Raw genomic sequence first — 16514 nt, 5'->3', positions numbered from 1 at the left:
CACCCCACAAGAGCTGCAGTTTTGGAGATGCTCTGACCCAGTCGTCTAGCCATCTCAATTTAGCCCTTGTCAAACTCGCTCAAATCATTAGGCTTGCCCAATTTTCCTGTTTCTAACACATCCACTTTGAGGACAAAATGTTCACTTGCTACCTAATATATCCTATTGTTATTCACTTCATCTATCTATGGTCATAATGTTATGCCTGATCGGTGTATACTCATATATATACAATGTACATTAACAGTCAAATTTTTCTAACCCCACATACAATGTACTCTCAGCTTGCACGCTATCAAATGGAGTACATTCTGAAAGGCTGTGCTTTTGACAGTACATATACACTAAGCATTTGGGCCAAAAATGAAGTATACTTTGAGCTTCAGTAATTTAGGCAGTTTTTCTCTATACAGTGGGTACGGAAAGTATTCAGACCCCCTTAAATGTTTCACCCTTTGTTATATTTCAGCCATTTGCTAAAATCAATTTTAAGTTCATTTTTTTCCCTCATTAATGTACACACAGCACCCCATACTGACAGAAAAACACAGAATTGTTGACATTTTTGCAGATTTATTAAAAAAGAAAAACTGAAATATCACGTGGTCCTAAGTATTCAGACCCTTTGATGTGACACTCATATATTTAACTCAGGTGCTGTCCATTTCTTCGGATCATCCTTGAGATGGTTCTACACCTTCATTTGAGTCCAGCTGTGTTTGATTATACTGATTCAGACTTGATTAGGAAAACCACACACCTGTCTAAATAAGACCTTACAGCTCACAGTGCATGTCAAAGCAAATGAGAATCATGAGGTCAAAGGAACTGCCTGAAGAGCCCAGAGACAGAATTGTAGCAAGGCACAGATCTGGCCAAGGTTACAAAAAAATTCTGCTGCACTTAAGGTTCCTAAGAGCACAGTGGCCTCCATAATCCTTAAATGGAAGACGTTTGGGACGACAAGTCCCTTGCCAGTACACACACTCGCGTGCTCGTCTGAGGCAACCTTCCACTCCCAGATGTGTTGAGTGTATGCGGCTGGTCAGGTCAGCTCTTAGTGTGTCAGGAATAACTGCTCTTTCTCCCCTAAACACTATGCCATTCTGAAAGCTCAGCTCGTCCTGAAAAGCAAAATAGTGTTGAATGTTTTGCTCAATGTCTTTTTTGTTCTGAGGCCATCCTTTACGAATCAACTTAATCACTTCCTGCAACTTTGTGTCTTCCCTTGTTGCATCGCGAATAGCTGATAGTCTTTCTGCAGAGATTGGTAAGTAGGTAATCATGTTAACAGTCTCTAGCTCTGTCTCTGTGTCTCCCTGATTGCTGTCAGGTAAATAAGCTCTGCTTAGTGTGTCAGCTAGTAGCATGTCTCGCCCAGGCACATAGATCACATTAATGTCGTATTTCTGCAGCCTGAGTAACATTCTTTGTAATCTCTTTGGTGCACTAAGTAGCGGTTTTCTCACAATATTCTCCAGTGGCTTATGGTCACTTTGAACAGTCACTTTTCTACCATAAGTATATTGATGGAACTTTTCCATTCCGAACACTATGGCCAAACATTCTTTTTCGATCTGTGCATAACCCCTCTCAGTGGGTGTCAGCGCTCTGCTCGCAAATGCCACAGGTTTACCTCTCTGTGTCAGGGCTGCTCCTAGTCCTGTCTCTGAGGCATCACATTGCAGGGTTAACTCCTCATTTTGGTCATAGTACTTGAGCAGTGGTGCATTTGTTATTTTGTCTTTCAATCGTTTAAAAGCTGTCTCGTGCACCTCAGTCCATTCCCACATGTTCTCCTTGTGTGTAAGTTGTCTCAAAACTTCACAGTCATCAGAAAGATGATCACAAAACTTTGACAGGTAGTTCAGCATACCTACAAGTCTCTGTACCCCCTTAACATCTGTAGGCCTCGGTAACTCCCGCACAGCCCGCACTTTCTCTGGGTCAATGCGGAGGCCTTCTGCTGTCAGCAAGTGTCCAATGTAGGGTACAGACTCTCTCCTCAGTTTAAACTTGTCTGCATTGAGCTTAATGTCTCTTTGTCTACACCTCATTAGAAAACATCTCAAGTTTTCCTCATGATCTTTGTCTGCTTCCTCTTGTGTGTCACCCTCCCCTGTGATCAGTATATCATCCGCAATGATATACAAACCCGGTAAGCCTTCTAGTGCTTGCATGAGTTTCCTTTGGAAGACTTCCGGAGCTGGGCTTATACCCATTGGCATCCTGAGCCAACGATACCGTCCGAATGGGGTTGCGAATGTGGTGAGGTAGCTGGACGCTTCATCCAGCTTGACATGCCAAAATCCATGCTTTACATCACAAACAGTGAATACCTTGGATTTTGAGAGTCCTGGCAGAACATCATCAATGGTTGGAAGAGGAAAATGGCTCCTTTTTAGTGCTCTATTCAGTGGTTTGGGGTCTATACAGATCCTTGGCTTTCCATTTTGTTTCGTCACTGACACCATACTGCTTATCCAGTCAGTGCTGCGCTCCACAGGTGCTATGATTCCTTGGCTTTCAAGATTCTTTAGTTCCTCTTTGAGTGGAGTCATCATTGCAACAGGCACTCTGCGTTTAGGCAGTTTTACTGGTGGTACACTTTTGTCTATTTCTATGTTGTACTCGCCTTCTAGGCAGCCAACGCCCGTGAAAACATCTCCGAACTCTCCCTTTATTTTCTCCATATTTGTCAGCTGCTCACTGTTGTCAGTCGTTTTGTCTGTACATTGTGTTTTCACTATACTGTCAATCGCCAGTATGTTCTCATACTGTACTTTGATCAATTTCATGGCTTCACTAGCTTTTCTTCCCAGTAGCGGGATCCTGTCCACCTGGTCCACCACTTGAAACTCAAGTCTATATAGTTTATCATTTCTCGGATTTCGGAGTTTGACTTTACATTTTCCAAGTGGTCGTAATCTGCTTTTGTTGTACATGACAAGTACTTTCTCTGTGTTTTCCAATTGTATATTTGGGTTCAACAGTTGCATTGGGATAACATTACAAGTAGCACCACAGTCTATCTGAAAGTTAACTAGCTTTTTGTCCAACAACATACCTGCAAAGAGATGTTGACTTTTGCTGTGTGCTTCTTTCACTTGATTTGTTGTCTCTTGGTTTTCACTGATGTCTGTTATTGTCATGATATCCTCACACGACTCACTTGATTCTGAAATTGTGTGTACCGGTCTGCTCTTGTTTTTCTCAAACTTGGACTTGCATTTTGCAGCAAAGTGATTCTCTTTTCCACACTTCTTACACTTCTTTCCATAGGCTGGACATCTGTGTTTATTTTTCTCATGTGTTTTGCCACAAAAGTTACAGTTAATCTCCTCCTTTTTGTCTCTCTTTGGATTCTTCTCCATTGCATGTATTTCTTCCACCGTTTTACCTTGTATGGTTTTGCTGTTCTCTTTTGACAGTTCAGTAGCTCTGCATATTTGCATGCACTTATCCAGCGTTAAGTTTTCTTCCCTTAACAGTCTTTCCCTCATCGCAGGGCTCTGTGTACCACACACAATGCGATCTCTTATTAGTGAGTCCTTAATGTCACCAAAATTGCATGTGCTGGCCAATACTCTCAAATCTGTGACATATCTGTCAATGTTTTCGTCTTGTCCTTGGTCTCTAACAAAAAACTTATATCGCTCCACAGTCTCATTCAGTTGCGGATTGCAATGTTTATCAAACAGCGTCATCATTGTACTCACTGTCCCCTCGCCGATGTATCACCGCTTGTCAACGTTGCTAAAAGTTCCCTCCCTCTCTCTCCGAGGAGGTAATTAAACAACTTAACTTTAGTTGTCTCCTCTGCATCGGGCATAGTGAGGTCTGTATACAGCGTAAACTCCTCTTTCCAACTTTTCCAAGTTTTCGCTAAGTTGGCTGAATCCAAACAAAGTGTTGGAGGCGGCTTGAGACCATCCATCGCGACGTCTGGCGCTCCTTTCTGCTCCGGCAAGACTCCGTAAACACTGTGTAGTCCCTTGCTCGAGCTTGCGGGCTAGGCTAACTACAACAAGCTAGCGGCACTTTTCACTCTTCATGGCTCGGTACTAACTTCGGCTGAATTCACGACCGCTGCCACCATGTTTCATTCCGGTCTGTTTTATCAAACTATACAGAATGGACAATTAAAGCAGTATCCTTGCTTACTTTATTTATCACAGGTGCATAACAGCATTACAAGTGCCAAAAACTAGTTCTCTGTCTCAACGTCACTCACTTCCGATCGTGCATCACTCAAATCTGTCCCCTTGGGAACATGACAGGAAAACTAACAATCCACTTGTTACACACGGCAGTCCTGCAGGATTTTTTTAAAATTCCTGTATGATTTTTCACTTGTGCTGTACAGCGCAGTATGTGCAGCAGTATGTGTAGGACATTCCTACATGTTCTAGAATGAACCCTTCAGTACAACAGAAACATGCAACACAAGTAAAAAATCCTGCAGGACTGCTGTGCAGTACAAGTGAAAAATCCTGCAGGATTTTATAATTCCTGCAGATTTTTAAAAAAAATCCTGCAGGATTTTATAATTCCTGCAGGACTGCTGTGCAGTACAAGTGAAAAATCCTGCAGGATTTTATAATTCCTGCAGATTTTTAAAAAAATCCTGCAGGATTTTATAATTCCTGCAGGACTGCTGTGCAGTACAAGTGAAAAATCCTGCAGGATTTTATAATTCCTGCAGATTTTTTAAAAAATCCTGCAGGATTTTATAATTCCTGCAGGACTGCTGTGCAGTACAAGTGAAAAATCCTGCAGGATTTTATAATTCCTGCAGGATATCTGCAGAAAAAATGAAAATCCTGCAGGATTCCTGTAGGTTATTTTTGTAAGGGTACATAAAGTTTCTAATCCGTTTTGTTTTAAATAGTTTTTATTTTTGTTGTTGCTGACTAAGTTTATGGTCAATGAATGGCTTTTCCTACGTGACATTGTTTACAACACTGATTGAACTGACGTGATACAGATTTCGGTAAGATACTGCAACTTTCAACATATTTTTTGATTTTCATTCATGTTTATTTCCTTCTGTAAAGTAGTAAAGAAGAAGAGATGATCGCGTTCACTCACGATCCTCAAAAAGTGTTGAGATGAGATATAAGATGAAAACTGAAAAGTGACGCAGACTTTAACTTTTCATAATACTTTCTTTTCATAATATAAATAATTGCATAGCCTATGCCTATTTGTTTATCTTATACGTTTGTGAATACATATGAAAATGTGGACGAAATCAGAAGCTATTAAATGTCTTATAATTAAAATATAAAAATTAAAATGATGCAGCAACATATGATAGATAGGACAGAACAAAAAAAAATGCTATTAAACAATCTTTCATTGCGCAAAAATATTATAATATGAACGGCTCCCATGAGCGGCACAAAGCGCTTTTATGCGTATCCCGTGTGCAGAATGATGTGCTTGAAGCACCATGGAATCAGCGCGCAGCGGCAGCGCTCCGCAGTGAAAAGTTCAAAGCACAAAGTGAAGAAATATTGATGCGTATTGTATTGCCGGTATCTTGATTAAGTATAATAATAGAAACATTGATTCATCTTGGAGAGAGTTTCATTGTGTTGACTGTCGTAACTGAACGCGACACGCAGTCTGAATGCTGAATGGAGAATGACTGACAGCCGCAGCGGAGGGAGGCCTTTACATGAACTTTAATTTAACAACTAAAATATTTATCTGTACCTCAAATTAAACTATGGAATGGCTTCAGAACACTTGGAATATAGTGCACAGAAACTTTATGGTGCTTTTTAATGTGTTTGTGCCTTTTGTAGAGCTTAACAACAACAGAATAGTACACGCACAATATCGGATTTTGGATCGGTCCCGTCCGGCCGATACCCGATCCGGCAAAAATGGCAGTATCGGCGCCGATACCGATCTGAATATCGGATCGGTGCATCCCTAGTTCAGAAGAGAGGCTTTGATAGTTATATATATATATATATATATATATATATATATATATATATATATATATATATAAACTGCTATATGACATCACTTACAGGAAGCGCGAAAATCAAATGAAACGAAATGAAATGATCTCTCATGGTAAACAGATTACCTCGATTACATTTAATGTTTGATAATTTAATACCAATCACATTGAAGAAAAAAATGTTCTGTGATTTTAGGAGTGAAAAAATAAATCTGCAACACCGGAGGGGGAAGAGCTGCTGACAGGAGTAACGTTAACTTTAGAAAAATCAGGTGAACTGAGTAACTTCATACGCATTTTTTCCTCAAAGGGTAACACTTTAGTATGGGGAACAATTCTCACTTTAAACTAGTTGCTTATTAGCTTGCATATTGGCTGTTTATTATTACTAATAAAGCAGATATTAATGCCTTATTCATCCCTAAATCCTAACTGATATCCACCCTTAAACGCTATAACTACCTTACTGTCTATTAATAAGCAGTATATTAAGAGTTTGAGGCAAAAGTTAATAGTAAATATGTTTCCCATACCAAAGTGTTAGCCCACAAAATATTTTACCTATATCACCATGCATGTTATTTTCTTTTGCAAAATTATTTTTTTAATATTACAGTTTGTAAGGTTCTGACATCCAAACGTAAGTAACACAGAGCAATATAAAATGAAGTAAGCCTAAAACTAATTCTGTTAAGAAATTATTGTATATATATTCTGTATATTCTACTTTCTCTTACCTGCATTTCACCTCTGCTGTAGCTGGTTTGATTCTAATGAACCTGACATTATATAGGCTCTGTGATAAACTGTTTGTTATGTTCCTAGATTCTTCCATGCTGATGGCCTGCACTCTTGTCGAAGAAAATCTCAGGCTAAAAACCATATAACCAGTAAGCAAATCCTCAGACATACACTACTGCTCAAAAGTTTGGGGTCTGTAAGATTTTTTGTGTTTTTGAAAAAATCACATTTTAAAATCATTAAAGGGTTAGTAGTTCACCCAAAAATAAATTCTGTCATTTACTTAGCCTCATGCCGTTCCACACCCTTAAGACCTTCATTAATCTTTGGAACACAAATTAAGATATTTTTGTTGAAATCCGATGACTCCGTGAGGCCTCCATAGCCAGCAATGACATTTCCTCTCTCAAGATCCATAAAGGTACTAAAAACACATCTAAATCAGTTCATGTGAGTACAGTGGTTCAATAATTAATATTATAAAGTGATGAGAATATTTTTGGAGCGCCAAAAAAACTAAAATAACGACTTATATAGTGATGGCCGATTTCAAAACACTGCTTCATGAAGCTTCGGACCGTTATGAATCAGCGTATCGAATCATGATTCGGATTGCGTGTCAAACCGCCAAACTGCTGAAATCACGTGACTTTGGCGCTCTGAACCGCTGATTCGATATGCTGATTCATAACGCTCCGATGCTTCCTGAAGCAGTGTTTTGAAATCGGCTATCACATTTTTTTTTTTTTTGGCGCATCAAAAATATTCTCGTCGCTTTATAATATTAATATTGAACCACTGTACTCACATGAACTGATTTAAATATGTTTTTAGTACCTTTATGGATATTGAGAGAGGAAATGTCATTGCTGGCTTTCGGATTTCAACAAAAATATCTTAATTTGTGTTCCGAAGATTAACGAAAGGTCTTATGGGTGTGGAACGGCATGAGGGTGAGTAATGAATGACAGAATTTTCATTTTTGGATGAACTAACCCTTTAACCCCTGGTTGTTTCAGTGAGAGTGTCTGTGAAAAGCCTTTAGGGTAAAATAATCAGGGAAATGAGATGAGGTGACAAATAATGTTATATTGTTTGAATTTATGATAAACTATATGATAACAGGATGTTATGGTCATTAATATATTTTCTCTATGGTCTTTTTTGAGTTATTTATTTGTATGTATTTTTTACTGATACATTCTTAAATACGTTTTACTAAATATTTGGTAACACTTTACAAGACGTTTCATTTGTTAAACATTAGTTAATGTATTAACTAACATGAACGAACTATGAGCAATTCATTTGTTGCTGTATTTACTAATCTTCGTTAATGTTAGTTAATGAAAATACAGTTGTTCATTGTTTGTTCATGTTAGTTCACAGTGCATTAACTAATGTTAACAGGATTTTAATAATGTATTAGTACATTTACATGTACAATGGATTTTGAACTCTAATATTTTTATTGCAGGGTCTCTGGGATCCCCAGCTGAAGGCATGAAGACATCAGATATTGGCCTGGACAGATGTACCAACAGTACACCACACTGCCCTCTGCTTTTGCATGGATGGCTGATTACTACCATGTTCTGAGAGGGTATTACTATAGCAAAACTGAGCACCTGTGACACTGGGATTTCTAGTTGTAAAGAATAATCACACAATGTTTTTTAGAAGGTTGCAAACTTTTCTCTCTCTTTCTCTCTTACAAACAACACAACAGTTAAACCTTTTCAAAATCTTTTCTGATGGTGCACAAGTCCTATTCTACGAAACAGAAATTAAGATATTCATATGCTCACATTTAAGCTGCGGACACATTACTTTGAGCTTGCGAAATTTCTTCGGACACTGTAACTGGCGTGATATGACGTCTGCAGAGTCTTTTTATAAACATGAATTCAACATTTAACAAATAGTATATTCAAAATATAAAAATATAGTCTACTCGACTTTACTAATTTTTTTTTTTTAATTTAGCCAAGAGGTCACACCTTCATGTAGCGATTTTGTACTCTTTACACATAGTCGTGTGATGCGAATTCGCAGGTCAGAGTTCCAAACCAAACTTTTTGCATGAGCTTGCGTTTCTGGTCTCCCGCATTTGTGTGCATATGAATGGAGGTCAATGGAATGAAAAGCGTAGTGTGACCACACCTTTATTCTGCAGTTGCTGTTCACCTGTATCAAAAGTGTGAAGTCATGGACAGATTTTATTTGTGAACTGATATGCGAGATCTCACATATGACATATCAGTATGTGACATCCCACTCAAACACGTGCTCTATCCATTGATAAACATGTTCTTGTCATTATTAATCAATCAGTAATCAACACAGCACCACCCCGAAATTGCCTTGCACTGTAGAATCATGGTTTTGGCAAGAAATGAAAAGTAGCCAATTATTTATTATAAATGCTACTATTTTACAATTAATATTTAAGACTATGTTAGAGAGGGATAGGAGTCATTTTTATGGATGATAGGATTTTTTCATTACAGGTCATTTATTTGAATGATCAGCAAAAATTTGCACCTATGAGTTTAATAATATGAATTCGTAGAATAAGATTAGTACAAATTTAACTGTTGTGTTTGTGAGAGAGAAAAGAAAACTACAAATTCCACTGTCACAGGTGCTCAGTTTTGCTACAATAATACTATATATTATACAGCACATGCATAATTTGAGACAATATTCTGATTAAATTTCCAGTCTCATTTTATCAATAACAAACCACGCCTATCTTATTAACTACTATTCATTTTGTGTATAATCAATATATAAACAAGTGATATTGTTAACAAGGGATTGGCTGAACCCTGCTGAGCCAATCAGTATTTCTCGTCCAATGGTCACACTTTAATTTTCCGGTTTCTCTAGTATTGCATCCTTCTCATGGGCATTTCATGATTTTTCAGTGTGGGTTAAACCTCTTTTTTTGGCCCATAATATGTATTTTTTTTTTTTTTTTTTAAAGTAATTAAAAATAGTTTTGTCTATGCTATTGAAATTGTGGGTTACATCTTTGTCACCTTTTTCACCCAAGGAGTTTACATTCCTGATAATACAAGAGCGAGGAACTTACATTTTAATTACAAAGGAAAACCAATTCATCTGCTATATTCTTCTGTCCTCCATTTTCAAGGGTAAGATTTCTTTATAAACCATCAACTCACCCCTATGTCTTATTTTTGTGGAACACAAAAGGAGAGAGTCACTTAGTCTCAATCACCATTAGAAAAGAAACAGTGATAGTGAATTGTGACTGAGGCTGTCAGTCTTGTGATGTTCTGCCTTACATCTCCTTTTGTGCTCCAATAAAAATAACATGTTTGGTACAAAAGAACATGACCAGTTTTGTTCATGAGTAAATGTTGCTTTTAATTTTTTAACTTGAGACTGTTTAGCCTGTAATTTTCATGTAATCCTCTGTGTATTTAAATGTAAATGCCTTCTCTTTTAGTCATATTGACGGTTTGTATAGGAGGATGTATGCTCCCCAGCTAACATCAGACCAGCGGGCCACTGGCGGCCCACCGGTGGCAAAGTGGGCGGCCCACCGGCGGATGCCGCCAGCGGTTCACTGGCGTTTTGCTCATCGTTATTCCAGCGGTCCACCGGCGGCAGCCGCCACTTTTCCGACGGTGGTCCGCTATCGAGCCGCTGGTTTATAATAAAGGTTTTCTGGTGGCCCGCGGTCGGTCCACGGTTTATAATAAGTTCCTTATATTACCCACTGTCCTTCCACACTATAATGAATAATGTACACAACTCTCAATAGCAGTTGCAAATTTATTTTTAAATACATTTTCAATGAACAGATCAAATAAATACATACATTTATTCTTTTATCAGATGTTTTTATCTAACGTGAATATTAGTCAAGTAAATTAGGAGCATTAAATTCAGGTTTATTTCTAAATTAACCTTGGTTTTACTACAGCATTGGCAGTAAAAACAACAAAATGAACCATGGTTTTACTACAACTATGGATTATCAATGATTGTTGTTGTAAAACCATAACTACAAAACACATGGTTTCAAAACCTATGGTTACTGGTCATGATAACCAGAATTTTACTCTAGTATTACTGCAATATTACAATAGTAGAACCATGGTTTGAAAAAAAAAAAAAAACATAGTTGCTACAGTTTTACCATAGTAAAACCATATAATGCTTTTTACAAAATATATTAGTTTCAAAGCAGCTTTACAGAAAATGCGTGTTCAAGATTATACAATAGCAAAATATCCTTTAATCAGCCAGACTGTGACTCACTGAGGTGCATCTTCAAGCAAAAAAGTACCAGTATTGTCCATATGACAATAGCTCTAAGATAAAGTCAATTTAAAATCATGTGTTTTAAGTCGTGTTCAGTTAAACAGACAAAAGGATGCCATTTTCAACATTTTTAAAGGGCAAGTTTGCAGATTTTTAACACACTTTGTATTGTTACAATGTTGGTCATATGTAAATGAAGAATGTTTAATCTTTCTCTGAGTTACATGTACTGAGATATATGGAAGCTTGTTTCCGCCATGAAATAAAAAATTAAAGTAATTGCAAATTTTATCTCACAATTTTGACTTTGTCGCAATTACCTAGGACTGCACGATTAATCACGATTAAATCGCACACAATCTGGCAAAGGCCATTTGGAGCCATTGTTCATTGACAAGCTGTGCATAAAAAAAATGAATTGCAGCCTTTGCAATTTTATAATCGCACGAAGAATCACGTTTAAGCGATAATCGCATTTAAAATCAATGATATTTTCCGTGTTGTGCGATAAATCATGCAGCCCTACAATTACTTTTTTTATTTAGTGAAGGAAACAAGCTTCCAAAGAGATATCCCTGTTTATTTGTCAGCAAAACTGTCATGCAAACCTTCCCTTTGAGACACTTGCCCAGTTTCACAGACAAGACAAGGCTTAAAGGGTTAGTTCACCCAAAAATTAAATTTCTGTCATTAATTACTCACCCTCTTGTCGTTCCATACCTGTAAGACCTTTCTTCATCTTCGGAACACAAATTAAGATATTGTTGATGAAATCCAATGGTTTTTGATCCACACATAGGCAGCAACGTCATTGCACCTTTGGACATCCAGAAAGGTAGTTGAAAACATAGTTAAAACAGTCAACGTGACTACAGTGGTTCGATCTTATTGTTAAGTGACGAGAATACTTTTTGAACCACTGTTGTCACGTTGACTATTTTAACTATGTTTTCAACTTCCTTTCTGGATGTGTTCTGATTGAAGATTGAAGTTCTTATGGGTGTGGAACGACAAGAGGGTGAATAATTAATGACAGAAATGTAATTTTGGAGTGAACTAACCCTTTAACTGAAAGCATATCTTAAAATATGTCAGTGTCATTGTTTTGTGTCAAGATGCACAACAGTAATGTTTTTTTATTACTTTCTAAAGCATGTTTAAAAAACCTAATTAAATGTCCTAATTTAAATAAGACCTAATCCTGACGTAATCTAAGCCCTGTCTGTGAAACGGGACCAATAATTACAATATATAAGGATAATATCTGGCAGTTTTGCATGTCCATCTATAGTTTCCATCATCTGAAGTCTTCACAAGTGAGGTTGGAACGTTGGATCCAAACTGGAGCTGCCGTAACCTCTAGTAACCTTGCTGGACATCCTGAGATAGAAAGAGCAAAAGGAGAAAGATTAGAACTACCTTCTTTAATGGACTTTGCTACTCGAGAAACATTTCTGATTATTATCAGTGCTGAAAACAGTTGTGCTTATTAATATTGTTGTGGAAACTGTTTTAAAAGTTTAAACTAATTTTTATTCTTTTTCTTATTATTATTTTTTCCACAGGATTCATTGATCTCAAACCTATAAACTGTAGTGTACTCTAATGGGTCAATAATATATTTTTTTTTAATTCACATTTTTATTCAGCAAGGATGCATTAAATTGACCAAAATTGAGAGTAAATATTTCTGTTTCAAATAAATGTTGTTCTTTTTTAACTTTCTATTCATCAAAGAATCCTGAAAAAAAAGTAGTAAAGTAGTACAACTGTTTTCAACATTGATAATAATCATAAATGTTTCAGCAAATCATCATATCAGAATGATTTCTGAAGGATCATGTGACACTGAAGACTGGAGTAATGATGCTGAAAATTCAGTTTTGATCACAGGAATAAATTACACTTTACTATATATTCACATAGAAAACAGCTGATTTACACTGGAATAATATTTCAGAATGTTGCTGTTTTTACAGTATGTTGAGCCAATGAATACAGCCTTTGTGAGCAGAAGATACTTCTGTTAAAAACATTACAAATCTTATCGACCCCACACTTTTGAACATTAGTTTAAGAGGGTTTACTTACTAGTCATGTGGTCCGACAGGAACTTTTTTATCCGCTCCAACTCTGCTATGGTGCAGAGCGTCAGCAGGGAAGTATCTAGGAACATAAACAATTAGTCACAGACCCAACAATATTATTATTCAATGCCAGGTTTATTAAAAGAAAAGAAGCTACAGAAGAAAAAGAAGAATACACATAAAATAACAGAATTTATGTTTTTTTAGGTTTACTTATTCATTAAATATTGCTCATACAGTGTCACTTACATTTGGATGTCAAAGCCTTTTAAAAAAAATTAAATAAAAAAAAAGTAAATTTGAGAAAATAAAAAAGAAGAAAATGACAGATGCATGGTTTAGGTGAAAAATATTGTGGAAGAAATGTATATGGAGTTATTTGGTGGGTTTCCTCAGCTCACCTGTGTCTCCTTCTGTCAGCAGCTTCCTTCAGAAATGTTGAAATCTTCAGAGCTTCCCCTCTGTTGTAGAGGGGCTATTTTGCTGAAATCACAGAACAATGTTTATCAATATTTGTTTACCATAAGAGCTCAAAACGCTTTTGAAAACTTGTGCTTCACTCAAGTTACATCACCGATTAACTAGGCTACATTTACATTTATAAATTAGCCAGCTTCTAATCACCCATTGACAGCAAAAACCTTTATAAAACTATCAAAACCTCTCATCTACACCTAAAGATGTGATTAAAAGCCTAAACTATCATAAACAAATCAATCGATAGTTAGCCTACCTCTTCTGAAAATGGGATGCTAACGGAGATGCTAACGGAGTTTTTCGAAGACACTAAATCGTTTCTATAAAGTAAATATTCAACATAATTGTGTCAATTACATGTTAGAGAAGTGTCAAGAACAGTTGTGTGTATTATTTGTGTGATTTTAGCGACTAAACTCACCTGAAAGACGTGAAAACAACAGCGAGAGACTGCTGTTTTTGCTGCTTGTCAGTTGTTGTTTGTCCGTTTCCATGGCAACTTTGCGCAGCTCCAGTGTTTGAAAGCGGTTCGAATGTTCGGCGCGCACGCGCAATAAAACACGTCACAGTCATGCAGTATTTACATAAATAAACACCTAGAATTAAAACATTACATAAAAAAAAATCTCATTAATATTAAATCATGAATTTAAAACTCATTTTGTAGTTTTGTAACCCATTCATAGGAGCAAAATGCCACCCCCAGCACGTGATAGTGGAACAATTGTGGCACTTTTATAACTTAATAATTGTATAACTTAAACTTTTATAACTTAATTATTTATTGTTGTTTTTACAAACATTTAACCATGTTATTTTGTTTGAAAGCGTGCTTATAGGCAGTTATACCAAGCTTTTGATATAGATATTAGGTTAGTCTCAATATTTTTTTATTCAGTGCTTTCGGATTCTTTTGTAACTGCAATAAATATAAGATAAATACAAACTTATCAAAAAAGATGTCCTGTAAGCGCTCAGTAGAAACTGGACCGACTATCAGTTTGCCACTGGTGTACCAACGGTGGCCCAGCAGTGGCAAACCGCTGGTGGCGTGCCACCCAAAAAACGCTGGCAGACCGACGGCATTTTCCGATTGGTCGGCTTGCCGATGGTGTGCCGACGGTGGTCCGACCGCGTCTAGCCGCTGAATTTGTGCCGCCCAAAAAACGCTGGCGGACCGCCAGGTCATTGTTAGCTGGGTCTAAACATGCAGGCTATTTGTAACTGTATTTTGTAAATATTAAAACAATGTTAACTGAATGTGATGTGTGATTATTACATAAACATGCTCATTTATCTATTAGTATTAAGTAGTTGAGATTTATAAAAACGAAAGTGTGTTAACTGTGTAAAACTTAAGCTCAGCTGAAATCAGCATCGTTTCAGCATAAGGTAAGCAAACCATCCGCGTCGATTTTCCGTTAGTTTTGAATGGCGTGTCTGACGTTGGTCTTTGATGTCGTGAGAAACATTGATTCTAGGTTAATTATGTGCCATCTGGGTGTAGCCTGAAAGGTTCAGCCTAAATAAATAAAGGCCCTAGAAAGCCCTGCACAGCGGCCAGGATTTACAGCTTTGCATCGTCCAAACATCGGCCGGAGAGCATTCGCGATCAGAGGCCGACGTCTCGGCGACATTTTCCCGATGAGCAAACGCTCCGTGAGCTACATCCCGGCGATGGAACTTTGTCCATCGAGACAACATCGGCCCGACGTATGTGTGTTATGTGGGTGCGCTTAAAACAATAAATAAATAAATAAACACGTTTTGACCGTCGAGCTCGACTCTGTTGTGTTTTATTTGTTTAGCTGCTTCAAGCCAAGCGCGCACTTGCAGTGTTACCATGGCCACTTATATGCATTTTTGGGCTTGTTATTATTATTATTATTTTCCATATTAAGAGGTGGAGGCCTTAGTTCAGCTGGAATTGCCCTGTGCCGGTGTGTCCTTTGAACGGAGAAAAGTCAGCCGTTAATTCGGTGCTTGCTCAACAGAGGTGGCCGGAGGAATGGCCAAGCTTCAATCAAGGAGACAGATTTGTAATGCTTCCTCCAACTTATGAACATTTACACCTTAAAGCTTCCTTTGGGCAAAATAGGAATAAAGCTAATATCATTAGTGTTATCCACACATACATTATCCAGACGTTAGTCCACGCGTACGTTATCCAGACGTTTATCCACACGTACGTTATCCAGGCGTTTATCCACACGTACGTAAAGGCGAGCATATCTGTGCGATATCTGTGCGATTTCAGCAAGGTTACCAACTCACACTGTACGAGTAGATCGCGTGCGATGGAAAACCAAAACGCACGATTTATGTGCTCACACTATGCGGTCCGATGGTCGAGACGTGACTCGACTGCTCACACTATGCGTTTGAAATATGCACGATAAACCCACGTACTGGGATGCGCCGATTGACAGTGTTTCCAGAGATATCGTCAAACGCATCAGCTATATGGATATCAAGAGGATTTAGCATTTCCAATTCATATAGGCTATTAAATAATAATAATAATAATAATTAGCCTATTATTATTATTATTATTAGTAGTAGTAGTATAGGGTAGGCCTATTTAATATTAAATATTAGGCTACAATTAATTTGGCCCGCAATATTTTATAGCGCATCACCGCATAACTGACGCACTGCGAGGATAATAAAAGATTTGATTAGCTTATAATTACTCCTCACTGAAAATTATTTAAAGACATTTATACAATGAATTAAAGGCATATAATTAAAATTATTAACGTTCGAAGACTGCAATAATCAGTCAATGAAAAGCAGCTTCACTTCAAAAACAACCGGTTTAATACGAAATACTTCTCTTCTCATTTTTTCACCCACTATACAGTTTATAGGCCACAAGAGAAATATTAAGAAAATAAATTAAGATATATAGCCTACTGTTATCAGGTTGAAGT

General features: G+C 37.3%; 2 long non-coding RNA genes across 3 annotated transcripts; one reads left to right on the top strand and one right to left on the bottom strand.

Annotated features, from left to right (window-relative positions):
• The first annotated feature begins 6195 nt into the window (after positions 1-6195).
• On the top strand, positions 6196-8383 carry LOC125258047. The gene is made up of 3 exons (XR_007182520.1): positions 6196-6252; positions 6806-6870; positions 8199-8383. It is a non-coding gene; the product is annotated as an uncharacterized LOC125258047 (long non-coding RNA).
• Positions 8384-11889: 3506 nt separating this feature from the next.
• Positions 11890-14775, bottom strand: LOC125258035. 2 transcript variants are annotated; one of them, XR_007182513.1, is made up of 5 exons: positions 14003-14771; positions 13838-13901; positions 13506-13587; positions 13109-13183; positions 11893-12397 (listed from the first exon to the last, which is right to left on the bottom strand). It is a non-coding gene; the product is annotated as an uncharacterized LOC125258035 (long non-coding RNA). The 2 variants fall into 2 exon arrangements; XR_007182512.1 differs by having other exon boundaries at positions 11890-12397; positions 13109-13587; positions 14003-14775.
• Positions 14776-16514: the final 1739 nt, after the last annotated feature.

The sequence above is a fragment of the Megalobrama amblycephala genome, linkage group LG22 (genome assembly GCF_018812025.1).
Source record: "Megalobrama amblycephala isolate DHTTF-2021 linkage group LG22, ASM1881202v1, whole genome shotgun sequence".
NCBI classification, from domain to species: Eukaryota; Metazoa; Chordata; class Actinopteri; order Cypriniformes; family Xenocyprididae; genus Megalobrama; species Megalobrama amblycephala.
This window is presented reverse-complemented; position numbering and strand designations above follow the sequence as displayed.